The 15,460-nt window shown below is 35.7% G+C and overlaps 1 pseudogene; it reads right to left on the bottom strand.

The window, feature by feature from the left end:
- Nucleotides 1-418: 418 nt before the first annotated feature.
- On the bottom strand, nucleotides 419-5,645 carry LOC106972821 (actin-related protein 2/3 complex subunit 2-like; annotated as a pseudogene).
- Between the last annotated feature and the right edge of the window lie 9,815 nt (nucleotides 5,646-15,460).

Genomic DNA, 15,460 nt, shown 5'->3' with positions numbered 1-15,460 from the left:
CACTCCCTCAGACGGGCAATACTTAAAACACCTATGAAAAAAAATTTCTCTACATAAATTTCTATTGCAAACTATTGTTGAACAACAGCTCATCATTTGGCATAATATGCTCCACTTAATAAACCTTAATTTAATAAACTCATAACATGCAGTTAATTTTTTAAATTTTTTTTCAATTTTATTTTAATGTTTGTTTATTTTTGAGACAGAGAGAGACAGAGCATGAGGGGGGTAAGGGCAGAGAGAGAGAGAGGGAGACACACAATCAGAAGCAGGCTCCAGGCTCTGAGCTGTTGGCACAGAGCCAGACGCGGGGCTCGAACTCAGGAGCTGTGAGGCAAAGTCGTATGCTTAACCAACTGAGCCACCCAGGCTCCCCACATGCAGTTAAATTTTAAGGTGATGGATTCATTCTGCATGGCACTGTAATAGTAAATACATGATATCAATGATGGTCAAAATTAGAGAACTTTATATCCCAATGAATGAAATAATGTATACAATTAAAAAAATCATTCACAAGGTTGGGAGATCTCAGATGAAATGCAGAATGTGACAAAATAATCTAAATGTATAAACCTCACTTAAAGAGATGGAGAATAAGGAAGCACCCTAAATAAGTTTGAAAATTAATGGAATCTAAAACCAATCTACAACATATCTAGGAACTGAACAATTAAATTAATGAATGGTGAAGGATGAATACCAGGTTTCTCATTATTGGAGTAAGAGGTTACAGATAAATACTGGGAGGGGGCTAGAATCATTTCTCTGGTAATGGAGTAGAGCAGGAGACATTGGTATGAATTTATGTTTAGTTTAATATAGAAGTAGTTACATATAGAAACATAGATTTGTGTATGTACACAGGTAACTAAACATACATATATTTCCTTGCTCTATTAGCTGAAGGACCTAGACATTGTAGTTGTAATAATCACACCTAGCACCCAGATTTTAATTTCTTTATTCATTCATTCATTCATTCATTCATTCGTTCGTTCATTCGTTCATTCTCAAGTTAGTTAACATACAGTGTAGTCTTGGCTTCAAGATCAGAATCCAATGATTCATTATTTACATATAACACCCAGTTCTCATCCCAACAAGTGCCCCCCTTACTGTCCATCATCCATTTTCCCCACCCCCATCAACCCTCAGTTTGTTCTCTGTATTTAAGAGTCTCTTGTGGTCTGCCCAGATTTTAATTTCTACTACTATTCGCCAACAAAAGAAACCAGGACTCCTCAGAGAAAAGGCTGATTCCAGGACCAGGACAGGAAATACACATGATGAATCTAGAACATCTTGTGTCTAGAAAGTTAGAAAGTGATAAACAAACACATGCACCACAATAATGTGAAAAGGTCAAGAATCAACTGAAAGAGTTCAGTTGGCCAAGCAGGAACAATTCAAGCAGTAAAAACAACAAAAAGAAGTATTGAATTATAACCAAAATGTAATATAAATATACATGAGTCCATACTTATATACACCAATAACCAAATGAAAAAAATAGGAGAGAAGAGACAAATCTATCATGAAGAAGAATTCCAAATAAATTTTTTGTAGATACTCCATCCTTAAGGAGAGCAAGAATAATTCCTCATTCTCTTTAAGTGTGGACTATACACAGTGACTTATTTCCAGAATACAGTATGGAAAAGAGGTAAAAAGAGTAATTTTAGGGTGGAGAAATCTGACAAACACTATTTCAGCCAGGTGATCAAGATGAACATGAATAGGGATAAATCTTATTGATAGTACATCGCCTTGATATTATGTGATAAAATGGTATGTTAACCCTATGGTCCTAGCAGAAACACATAACCATAGTCTAACCATGAGAAAAAAAATAAAACAAATCTTAAAAAAGGTAAATTCTTGATTTCATTTAGTAAGTTGTTTTTTTCACTTCCTTTGGCCACCAGTGGGATTTTTTTAAACATGTAGTCCAATAAAGTCATCCATTTTGACATCTAGGGATTATTCTTGTTTATTTCTTCCTGGCATATGGTGAGACAACTCAATCTACAGATTCAAGTGTGCCTTTATTTCAGAGGAGTTTCATTCCATAATAAAGTTAATTATGCATATATTTTTTGTTTCATTTGTTCTGGTTTATTAAGAGAAACCAGTTATCCCTTTTTAAGGGCTTAGGTTTTGCTTTCCATATGAAACTTCTAATTAATTATTCCTCTGTGTAGGTTTTTAAAACACTGCCCATAACTTCCATAGGCCTCATTCTTCAGGTCTCTGACATACAGTGATGTATGTTAAGTCTACACTTCATTGAACATAAACCAACATGGGAAAAAGCAAAATGTTTTTCTTTTGGTTTCACAATCCATTCAATACCACTGAAATACAAGAAGCACTTGGATACTTTATGGTTCACCTACTATTACTGACATTATTTAGCATCTGTAAAGCTGAAACTCGGGTATCTCCTTGTACCTTTTCCAACGTGTTTAGTCTTGCTACCAAGTCATTTCTCTTAGATAACAGACGTAGCAGTTAAAAAAATAACATTCATGGGGTGCCTGGGTGGCTCAGTCAGTTGAGCGTCCAACTCTTGATTATGGCTCAGGTCATGATCTCACAGGGTCATAAGATTGAGCCCCACATGGGGCTTGATGCATGCTTGGGATTGTCTCTCTCCCACTCTCTCTGCCCCTCCCTGGCTCATGTGTTTATGCTCTCTCTCTCTCTCTCATAAATAAACAAATGTTTACATGCATTGACTCATCAAACTATGACAATGCCATGAGGCAGTACTTCCAAATGAATGAATGAATGAATGGATAAATAAATAAATAAATAAATAAATAAATAAATAAATAACATTCACCTAAACATACTGGCTTTTGTGCACTTAATGCACTTGTCATCTACAAAGTGATGCTCTCTTCTTGTTGCTTTCATTTCCAACTTCCAAAGTATCATCTGTACAATTCAAGGGGCATTAACAATTGAAGGGGCTCTTTTCCAAAATTCTACATGTCTTTATTTTACAAGAATTGTGAGAGATCATGAAATTATACTTCAATTTGATCCTATACTGTCAGAATCTGTGGTTTCTGCTTGTGGTCTTTTCCTAAGTACACTATGTATGTTGTTTTCTTCTTTCCTTTTAGCTCTTTCCATGAGAAGTTATGAAATCATAATCAAACTCCACTGTTTTCATGTATATGTACATGCATACGAAATAGAAGTATACAGATGATATATGTATATATGTTATTTTATATATTCATATACATACATATTTTAAGATTTCTTAACTCATTATTTTTAAAGATAGATTTTTCTTTATTCATGACGTCAACAGTATTTCTTTAGATTATAGGAGCTTTGAGTGCAAATACTTAGGAGAAAACAAGTTAAGATTGCATTATCCTGCAACTCATTAGTAGTAACATATTGCAAAGTGAAACAGCTTGGAAAAGAGGCAGGAAGGGAAGGGGTGTGAGGGAAGGAAGGTAAAGAAAAGGAACTAAGATGATCAAGTGGAATTCTTTTAATTTTTGACAGCTATGAAGTTCTTGCAAGCACAACTCTCTGCAAATTATTTTCCAAACGTGTCCCAAACGGAACAAAAACAGAGAATCCCTTAAGAACCTGAAGAGGTGCAACATTAAAGGCTACGATTATCTAGTAGCAAGTTGTCGGCTGCCTCCTCTTACTGTTCTCAAGATTTAGTGGGACGAAAAGGTCTTCCCCGTGATTGTTTTCATTTCTTTTTCCTGAGCATCTGGGCGTGCACGGTTCAGAACCTTGAGGAAGTCAGAAGTTTTTGCCCGTGCACGTGTGTGAATATGGCCTTAGAGCACTTAATGCAGTTGTGCACAGAGTCCTGGAACTCTGTGTGGATCAGGTTGACGGTGTAGTCTTGAGCACTGGTATTGGTGTGGCGAGGGAACAGCATGAAGGTTAACAGAGCCAATGTTCTTGCCACCGCAGCACTGACATCTTCTGGCTCCAAAGGAGGTGCCCTGTGTCTAAAGAGGACCTGTGCAACCGTGTGGCTGGCTCTGCGTCCTTTGAACTCCTGCATAGTCTAAGGCCATACCACCCTGAATGCGCCCAATCTTGTCTGAACTCCTGCATGAACACTTTTCCAATGAGCAAATCATCGTTATCCTTAAACACCGAAGACTACTGTGACTGTCTTTTTTATACTCCCCATCCCTATAATGGATTACTGCCCTGTTCTCTCCTTCCTTGCCCTCTTCTTGGAATTGGAAGTATTTCTCAAAGACTGAGGCAAAATAATTTCGTTTCAACATGCCAGCCTGATACACAATGGAATCCTTGGATTCTGGCAGATTTTCAAGGTTGTATAGCAAAGAGACATTGTATCTTGATTTGGGATTTACCAAGAAACTCCCATACACCCTCTTTAATAACTCATCAGCACCAAATATCTGAAGTTCCTTGTAGAATTTCAAAGAAATACTGACCATCACTTTTGTTTTGTCTCCATTAGGATTTGAAATATGATAGAAGACTCCATTGAACGAAATCTACAAATGTTACTTCTACTGCTTCTGGTTTGTTATTGGTGGCTGGGTTCTTGAACTTGAGCGTGAGTATCTCCTCAATGATGTGGTTGTTCACCTCCAGCAGGATCAGGGTGGTGGCTACACCTCCCCCCGCCTTCCCTACAAGCCTGAACCTGCCTGCCAAGTCAACCCACCCCTGCGTCACCAACAAGTTCAGTCCCCTCAAGGCCCCAGCCCTGGCAGGTGTCTTCTGCTCTCACACCCACTTCTGCTTTGCTGCCCAGATGCGTGGCCCCGTGGTGCCATTTTCCTGCATTCCCTAGTGTACGCACACATAGGGCTAACTCATTACTTTCTTGTCTTACATCATTGCTACATGTCCAAGATACATTCTTAAATGAAAGAAGCAGGCCACAAAGTAGCACAGATATACTTTGAAGGAGATTACAAAAAGTTACCCTAGCATTTTAATAGTTGTTTTTTTCTATTGATGGTAAAATTGCTTGTGGTTAGTAATTTATAATATTGTCTAAAACTTTATGAAAATTTATTAACGTATATATTTGTTTGTAAAATTTTCCTTTGCAATAACTAAACAAATTCTTGTTCTGACAGAGCTCACGTAACAATGTTTTTGTGGACCAAAATGATAAACAAGTAACTCCATTAATTGTCAGAATGCAAGTATTACACAAAAATTACAAAGATCTATCAAGGTTCAAAACAGAGGATTACTGCTGGAAAGTTGTTTAACTAAACTTTACAAATCTATATATAATTCAAAGGAATCCTGTAGTAAATTTTTAAAGAAAAGAGAAAAAAAATCATTTGTATGATGGGAACCCTTATCACATAGACTGTTAGGAAAAGTCGTGACTTTGAATATTAATTGTCTTCCATTATGAAGATGGGAGAAATACCCACGCTTCTTTCAAAGGCCCATGTATACTCTTAATCCTCTGTCACAGTCACCCTACATCTCTTACAATATGAAGAACTGCCTGGTGTCTGCTCTGGTTTGATAGAGCTTAATTTTGTATGTAAAGACTGGCAAACGTGTTTATAGGCATTCTTGTTTGATCCCTCAGTCACGTGATCTGAAACTGCCCCAGCTGCTTCCTTACACGCAGTTTTAACCATAGTTCCTAACTCAACTCTATACCTTCTGCCCAAGTACCAGCTGTGAATCCTGACAGCAATCATGAACGATTCTAACTTAATTTCTGCTTAGCTGTAACCTTAATATGCTGTGACTATTGCCACCCACATTCCACCCACATTCCACCCACATTCCAATCCTGTCCTCTGCCCCATCTCTTTTACACACACATACATACAAACCCTGTTCATATAATCACATCTAAATCTGTTGCCCAAAGCCAGTTTTAGTTTCTGAAAGCCAACCCAAGAATATCTACTCAGAACTGGACTCCTGACTGTTTTCCAGACACCTTGGTCCCTTTAGTCCACCATCAAAACTTGTAAGAAGTAAACATAATTATTCTCCTGTCTCTTAAAAGCTCTAATGTTCTACCTTGGCTGGTAGAGTCTGGTCTGGGGATGATTTAAATACCGTTTATCTCTTACTAGGTGTGTATACTCATTTAAAAAACATTTTAAGGATCTTTTGAACCTCAAAGCCAACAGCCTTGTCTCTAATCCATTATTTACAACACAATAGCCTTCCTACAGCTGTATTTTAAGCAAAGATATGTTTGCTTGGCTTTTGCTGAAAGTGAACATTGGAAGGCAGAAATAAATGTCAGTTCTTTATTCTGTCCTTCTTCAAGTTTCTCTGTCTTTGCCATCTATGTTTTAGATATATCTGTTTTTCTCTGTTTTATTTTTAATAAATAAGGATATTGGGAAATAATCCCAGAGAGTTATTCATGTCCTTTAAGAAGGAGATGAATTCATGGGCTATACAATTAAGCTTAAAATGATGCTATAACTTCAGCATGTCTTATTTTCTCCTCTGGTCTCTATACATGTCTGTGCAGATAAGTCACCTTTGCTCTGAAAATTTTGGATTCAAAATCAAGGTATAGCAACTGGAGACTCAGAAGTTCAGAGCAAATTAAGATGTGGTTTATTTAGTACATAAATATCATGAAAAATAAATATGCTTTACATTTCTTACTTAGAGTAATTGAGATGGAATGCCTTGCTCACCTGTTAGCAGATATTAAAATCATACGTGTTTTTTAATGTTCCTAAATACTGAATCATATTTGTACCTCATATAAAGTTAGACTAATTTATATAAAGCTCAGCACATACTTTTTACACTTTCAAATTCTGTGGAAATGTGAATTTAATATAAATTTGGGTCATAAATCTATTTTTTCAATACTAACAACAAGTCTATGAATTGGTATGAGGCCACTTCCATGTGACAATAAACAACAAAGTCTGCATGAAAATAATGCATTCCTAGAGTTAATAAAATGTATTCCTGTTTGGTAAAGGGGAAGATAAAGACAATGGATGGATTATAAAGTAAGGTATAAAATAGGTGAGATTAGATAATTCAAAATAGATGAGATTAGATAATTCAAGAAAAACTTAACAATGACTCACTTTACCCTTTTAAACAAACATGCAAACATGACCTAGTATCCAAATTTTCACACTTGCCTTCTATTCAACTGAGACTTTTCCTTCTTGGGCTTGGAGTACTGACTACTCTTTGAGAAAGATCTTTCTTATATTGATTTCCCCTTCAACCCATGCTTCCCCACAAATTATCCTTCTTATATATAGGTGGTTCAATTTCTCTTTCATCTTTCCTGACTGTAGTAGGACAGTAGATAGAGTAGCAATAAAGGGCAGTTTTTATCGTCCCCATTTCATTGACAAGGAAACTGAGGCTCAAAGAGTATGTTATTCCAAATTAAGGAGCTGTTAAAAAAGAATATTCAAAATGCAACTTTGTCTGCCTATTCTTATTTTCCAGTAAGATATCTTTTCCAGAAAGTGAACCATATTCTACAAAAAAGAATTTTCTAGAAAGCTATTGCTATAACAACTATCTTTGAACATCATGTTATCTGTCACTTTGTTTTTGTTTTTGTTTTGTTTTGTTTTTGTTTTTGAGAGAGAGCATATGCACACAAGCAGGGGAGGGGCAGAGGGAGAATCATTTTTTACATTATTATTATTTTTTTAAATATTTTGAGAGAGAGTGTGTGCGCATGCAAGTGGGACAGGGGTAGAGAGAGGGAGACAGAATTCCAAGCAGGCTCCGCACTGTCAGTGCAGAGCCCAACATGGGGCTTAATCTCATGACCCTGAGGCTAGGGCCTGAGCCAAAATCAAGAGTCTGAGACTTAACTGAGCCACCCAGGTGCCCCAGTCACTTTGCATATAGTATCAAAATAGCCCTTGGCCACACATTCTACATAGTAAGTTCCCTGATACTTAATCATTAATTAATTAAAAAATATGGAAATATATGGGAAAAGAGTAATGAACAAAGCAAATATGAACCTAGTCTTCAGAAAGATTGAAGTCTTTTGGGAAAAAGCAAAAACTGTACTTATATTAGTGTTTATCACATGCTAAGAAGCATTAAAGTGAATTGTCATGATTTGCATACACCAAAAGAAATGAGAATTACTGGTAGGTAACATTGGTATTTGAATCATGACAACAGGATATTACACAGGGGAGCTTAAATAAAATGCAAATTATCTATTCATCCTTTTACTCTTTAGTTTTGATAAGGAACCAAGAGATGGAATACAAAAGCAAGGGGGGGAAAGGCAAGGAGAGGTATCTTCCTTCTTATATGTCATTGTTTATATATTATAAGCTAGGTTTTTGCCTTGTTGTTGGCTCTTTTTTTTTTTTTTTTTTTTTTTTTTGCTTATTTTGATGTTCTTGCCTTGTAACCTATATCAGGTAATCAGCGTAATCATATTCTCCTGTATCAAGACCCTACCTTGGTACTCTGAACAGCATGTCAAAACAGTACCCAGGTTCAAAACGACTAATTTTATGAGTTCTTCTAGAGACTGGAGTGTTCTTTCCCCAGTAGTGTCAATGCTTCCAGAGTCATTGATAGAAATAGACTGTGGTTATCTTTGCCCAGTATAACTGCAAGTAGCATTTAGATTCCTTTCTCCTTAACCATCTGCTTGACAAGCACACAATCAATTTCTTATTGACAAAGACCCAACACTAACCTGAGCGGGCTAACTCTTTCTTGATATCTCAGACAGGCTACCTCTTAGCCTGCCATACCTGAGCAGACATTTCTGGTCTCTAGCTTCTAGCCCTTGGTGACATAGCTTTGTCACTATAATCTAAGCCCTAAGTCTAACAACAGAGGGCACACTGGTCCCAAGGATCACAGAGATATTAGAGATCAAGCAAATATTCAACAAAACGTAGGGGTGCCTTGGTGGCTCAGTCGGTTAAGCATCCTACTTTGGCTCAGGTCATGACCTCACAGTCCTGGGTTTGAGCACTGCACTAGGCTCTGTGCTGACAGCTCAGAGACTGGAGCCTGCTTCGGATTCTGTGTCTCCCTCTGTCTCTGCCCCTTCCCCACTCATGCTCTAATTTTTTTCCTTAAAAAATTCAATGAAAGTTAAAAAAAAAAGGGATGAAAATGAAACCTGCTACCAGTGTATGGCAGATTAGATATATTGAAAGATCATCCTACTATAAAACAATTCTATTTTAGAAAGAAGATATATAGTAAAATATCGTAAAGAACACAAAATAGAGGTGGATTTCCAAAAGCCCAACAATTACCCACATTTTGAAAAAGGTAAAATTCATAAAATAAATCTGAACTAGAAGTGATTAGATAGCAAGAAGGGAGAACAAGATTATTATGAGGGAAAAGCCAATGGAAGCACTGTTATTATAACACTAAGCTTTGATATATTAAAAGGTGGAGAAGCTGAAAATAAGATATATAGATTAATCCAGGAATCTCAAGAAAGAATAAAATAATTACCTCTATGTGAAATATGGTTGAAGTAGACACAAATCCTATTCAGAGAAAAATATTCAAAATTTAGCAACTAAAAATTCCCAACAGATTTAAATCAAGTAAATAAGACTCCAAAATCGAAGATCCACAAAACCATAAGGAGGTCAACTACTATAATCGACAGTCAGAAGAAGCTGTAAATGACAGATTTAGATGCAGAATATGGAAGAAATACTTTTAAAAAATAAAGATTGGTGTCACAAGGATGAGAAAGCAACAAGTAATTATCCGGAATGACTAGACATATCTGACAAAGAAATAAATGGGATTTCTAGAAACTTAGTTGAAATTATATAAAGATACATAAATATTTGTTATATATGTTTTAGACAAATATACATTTAGATATTTACAAATACATTTCAACATTTAATTTTTTAAAATGTTGTATATCAGAAATATAATCATGTATATAATTTCAATAATTTATTATAATTATATGCATATAGAATTTGTTGTTTGTGTATAGAATTTATTATACAATCTCATCAGTTTTAAGAGTATATTAATGTCAAAATATTTGAGGAGTATCCAGATTTGTTTCTATTGTTGACTTCTAGTTTTATTCTGTTGTGTTCAGAGAACTTAATTATGTGATTGCAATTTTTTGCAGAGAAGGAAGGCTGTCAAAAAAATTCTCTCAACTTTTGTTTCACTGAAAAATTTAATTTCACCTTCATTTTTAAAAAAATACATTATTCTTGGCTGACATTTTTCTTTCCATATTTTGAAGATTTCAATCTATTGTTTCGTGCATTCCAGAGTATCTTATGAGAAGTCTGTTGAATTGTTATTTTTGTTACTCTGGATTTTGTTTCTTCTCCACATCTGCCTTCCCCCAAATTTATTTTTATCTTTGTTATTGAGCAGTTTGACTAAAATTTCTGTGTTTGTTGGTTTTGTTATTGTTGTGGTGGTGGTAGTGGTATTTGTGTGTTTTTGTGTTTATCCTGTCTGCTATTCTGTGAGGCTTTTGGATTTGTGGTTGGTTGTCTTTCATTACTTTTGGAAAGTTGTCATCTGTTATCATTTCAAATATTTATTCTCTCCCGTTCTCATTGTCTTCTATGTCTGGGTTTCCAGTTACATGTAAGATTAATTCATTTGTTCTATAGTTCTTTGATATTTTGTTCCTTTTTTTCCTCTTTCAGTCCCTTTTCTCTTTATGTTTGACTGTGGATAAACAAATGATCTATTCTCAAAGTCTTTTATTTTTATCTCAGTTTTGTCCAGTAAGCTGTGGAGCTCCAAAAGAAAAACTTCACTGATACCACTTTTTTTCTTATTGTAGGTTTTGCATTGTTTCCATCTTTCTTTTGAAATTCCACATATCTTTATGCATGTTGTCCACATTTATGACTAGATTCTTTTACATAAAATGACAATTGTTTACTTTTTTTTTAGCTTTCTTGAGGTGTAATCTACATACAAAACTGTTAAAAATTAAGGTTTCCAATGTGATATCTTGATATATGTATACTTTGTGAAAACCTTACCACAATCAAGCTAATTAACATATCCATCACCTCACATAGTAGTTATTTTAATTCCCTATTTGATAGCTCCAATTTCTGGTTCATCTGAGTCTATTTCTAATTACTGCTATAGTTCATAACAATGGATAGATTTTCCTGAATTTTTATATAAATGAATACCAGAATTACTATCTAGAAGAAGAGCATAGACTGAATTACGTAGTATTTATTACCGCAAATGGTTAACTTCTTTTATTTTTATTTTACTTTATTATTCTTTTTTACACTTCTTTTGTCTAGTCACTATTTGGGTGATTTGATTAAATGTAGCCAGTAACAGAGTGGAGTTTGTTATATTGCCAGATTCTGTGTAACACAATCTTATATTTTATTTCCCATAGTGATCAGCTGTTAATCTGTAGTGTGAGGCTGGGTTTCTAACGCGTAATATTTAACATTCCTGCTCAGATTTAGCAGCTCCTTCCCACTTTTTCCACAAAAGAGGTCTTCCTTTGCACTCTTGCCCATGCCCAGAGGCTGCATACTTCTGCTTATTACTTGGTGTTAGGCTTATTGAGTTGACAAAAGATATTACCAGTATTTGTCAAGTCTCATATTTTAGGCAAGACCTGCACACTTGGCTCATGTGGATGAGTTTTACCATTCCTAGTCATTCCTATCCCTCTCATGCTGTGTCAGCAAATTCTGTCTTGCATCTTGAGATGGTCTTTTATAGGAGAGGTTTCTATGCCCCTTACCCTTGGTAGATGACTTTTGCTGTTGCCCCTCGTCCAGAAGCAGAAGGGATTTTCCTGTACCCTTCCCCCCAAATGAGGGTTTTTCCCTGAACCCTGTGCCAAAATGGTTATGTTTCTACCCTTCATTCTGAAAGAACTGGATCTTTGCCTGAGTATTCGGGGTGAGATAGTTTGTTCCTCCTTCCCCAGTGGCCAAAGGCAATTTCTTTGTATAAGAGAAGGAGGATTCAAAGAAGAGTATGGGACTTTGTACTCTTCTGACAGTGCAGCCAGTACCCCTGCAACAATTACTCTCAATCTTGTCTTCTGTCCCACCCCCAAACTTACTGGTATGTAATAAGTGGAGACCATGTAAAAGACTAAGTAAATGCATATTACCTCTGTGGCGGCAAGGGGGAGGGCTCTATATTGTTCTATACTGATATGTTAGCCCACATTCAACCATTTGGAATTTGTAAAAACTTTTAGTTGTTTCACATTAAATACTTCCATGGCAGCTTCCTCTTCCTCTTGCAAAATAGTTTATGTTTCTTATCTCTCCTCAGAGAACCTCGTCATTTTTTGGAAATAAAATTTCTCATTTGCCTGTGAGCTTAGCTCTCTGGTGGTTTCAAGAAGAGTTATGATTTTGCAGATTATTTGGCAGTTTTTCATTATGAAAATACAGACAAAATACTCTTGCAACAATCTATATCCCAAGCAAAAACAGAGACAGTAGTTCGCAATTGATTCTATAATGTAAAAATTATAACACTGTATTGTGTAGCTTAAAACATGTAAATGAAATGTATATGACAACAACCACACAAATGAGAGGGTATAATTACAATATTGCAAGTCTTTTATATTTTACCATAAAGAGAAACAATATTAACTTTATGTATACTATAAGTTAAGGGTGCATATTTTAATTTTAAAGGCAGCAATATAAAAATTAAGGCAAAGATGTGTGTCTCAATATCCACCAGAGGAATTAAAATAAAATACTGAAAAATATTTTAAAAGCCAAAGTAAAAGACAAGAAATACAAATGACATATAGGAAAAAATATTTTTAAATGTAACAAAACAGTAACTATAACCCAGCCATATAGATAATTAGATTAAGTGCCCAAAGTTTAAATATTCCATTTCAAAGGCAAATATTGTCTGGTTGGATAACAAACAAAAAGTGATATATGTTGCATACATAAAATTCACGTTAAAAATAAGAAATGAGAAAAAAAAGAAAAATTGAAAGCATTCCATTGATTTGAAAGTCAAAACTCAGAAAGTTGAACAGTTTACACTATTATCAGATAAAGAAAATTTCAAAAGAGGAGCTTTTCCGCAGATAGATCTATTTCCCAATGATAAAAACTATCACTTCACAAGGAAACAAAAAATAATCACAATTTTCAGTGTGCCCAATAACAACATAGAGAAAGAAACTGACAAAAAGAAAATTAGATAAAAATCCATTATCATAACTCAAAATTATAGCACTTTTCTCTCAGTTATTGTTAGTAACACTAGTATTCACCTAGCTTTCATTTCTTAAATATTAGCCCCAAATTACATGATACAAATTTCTTTTCAAGTGAACATGACATATTCATCATAGACCATATGCTGGACCATGAAACAAGTCTCAATCAATTTTAAATTTTATAATCTTACAGGCTATGTTCTCTGACTCAAGGAAATTAAACTAGAAACCAGTACCAAAAAAGATATATAGAATTTCCATAATTATTTGGAAATTAAACAACATACTTTTAAATAACCCATGAGTGAAGCTAAAGCAGTGTATAGACGGAAAGCTATGCTTTAAATGCTTACATTAGAAAAGAACAATTATCCCAAATCAGTGATATAAGCTTCTACCTTATAAAACTATAAGAAGAACAAATGAAATTCAAAATAAAAGAAAGAACATAGAAAAAAAAATAAGGGCAGAAATCAATGACATAGAAAATACACGCAAAAAAGGGACAATCAATTAAGGCAAAGTTAGTTCTTCTAAAAGGTCAATAAAATTGATGCACTTTTAGAAAAGCAGATAAGAATAGCAAGATGGAGACAAAAATTTCCAGTATCAAGAAAAAAAAGAGACTATTTCTGCAAATCATGTAGACTTTAAATTATGAAGGAATATTAATAATTATTAATGAAGGAAATTAATAATTTTATGCCAATAAATTCAAACATTTAGATAAAGTGGACAAAATATTTTAAAGGCAACAATTACCAAGCTTACTCAAGTGGAAATAAAAAATTAAATAACCCTTTACATATTAAAATAATTAAATCAATTAATCTCCAAAAAAAGGAAACAACAGACCCAGATTGTTTCATGTGAATTGTAGCTAACATGTTATAATTCCAAACTACAAAATTACTTAAGAAAATGGGGGTTGGGGGAGTTAAGATGGTGGAGAAGTAGAGGGACCCTGGCCTTTCCTCATCCCTCAAACACAGCTGTATTGAGGTCATATCACTTGGAACACTGAGGAAATTGATCTGAGGACTGGCAGAAGGATCTCTACAGTTGGAGGGAGACTGCTTGGCAGGTGCAAGGTTTATGGAAGTGAATTAGGGGAGAGAAAAACAGAGGTGCCATTGGGGGGAGGGAACCCTTTCCATGGAGAGACAAAGGGAGAGAAAGAGACAGGGCTTGAGAAAGTGTGGCATCGAGTTAGCACAAGAGGAAAACGTCTCTGGAACATGGACTCGTGAGTGAGAAGTACTGAGTGTCCCAATTCTTTTTCGTGAACAGCATCTGGAACTCAAACTCTGAGGTTTTGGAAGAGTATGACTTTCCCCAGAGTGAAGCTGTGGCCCATGCTCCTAGAAAGGAGGGAGCTGGCCTCGTTGTGCATATTGTGGTGTAGAGATCTCAGAGGTATATTGGGAGAGAACAATCCCCTTCCTAGAATACTTCTGGAAGAGGGTTTATTGCCTCCCCAAGGACAAAAGACCCTGCAAAAGATCCAGCCAAAGGCCTTTAATTATCAGGGTAGAGAGGCTTTACTCCAGAGGTGGAGAGTGGGTCACCATGGTGCTGGGTCCTTTAAGACATTGGGTTTTGAATCCCAGCCGTGCATCAAAGAACAAATGCAGGAGAGCTGTGTTGCAGGACAAGTTGACTGCCCTTGTTATTCTGTGAGGGCTACCTGAACAGTGGTGTTGTGTGAGATCCCCAGTCCAGGGATGAGAGAATGGTGCTATTTTCCCCTCAACACCATGACCATAGGACATCAGAGAGCAACACAGAGGACCCCAGTGGAGGGGGAACCTGCTTACACCAAACCCTGCCCACCCCCATGCCTGGCAATTGCTTATTTACTGGGGCAAGACTGTCTCTGAGCCAACACAACAGGCCTCTCCTCCATAAAGCCAGCACAGCTAGCACTCCCCATGCACCAAGTGCACTGAAAATTGAGTGCCTCAAAATGACACCTGTAGTTATTTTTTCTGTTTTTTCTTTCCCTTTCTTCTTCTTTTTTCCTTTTGGAATCAGAATCATAGTTTCTTGCTGGTTTCATTGTTCTTTCATTTCCTTTTTTTTTTTTTCTCTCTCTCTCTCCCTCTCTTTTTGATCAGCTTTCTTACTTTTTTTCTTTTTGTCTTTTTTTTTCTTTTTCTTTGGAATCAGTCTTATTTTTTTTTGATTCTCTGCTTGTTCTTTTCTGTTTCCTTTCCTTTTTGCTTTTTTGGGTATCAGGCTCCCTCCTCC

This window comes from Acinonyx jubatus, chromosome X (genome assembly GCF_027475565.1).
Source record: "Acinonyx jubatus isolate Ajub_Pintada_27869175 chromosome X, VMU_Ajub_asm_v1.0, whole genome shotgun sequence".
In the NCBI taxonomy this organism is placed as follows: Eukaryota; Metazoa; Chordata; class Mammalia; order Carnivora; family Felidae; genus Acinonyx; species Acinonyx jubatus.
Note: the sequence above shows the minus strand (reverse complement) of the source record. Positions and strands in the feature narration are given on the sequence as shown.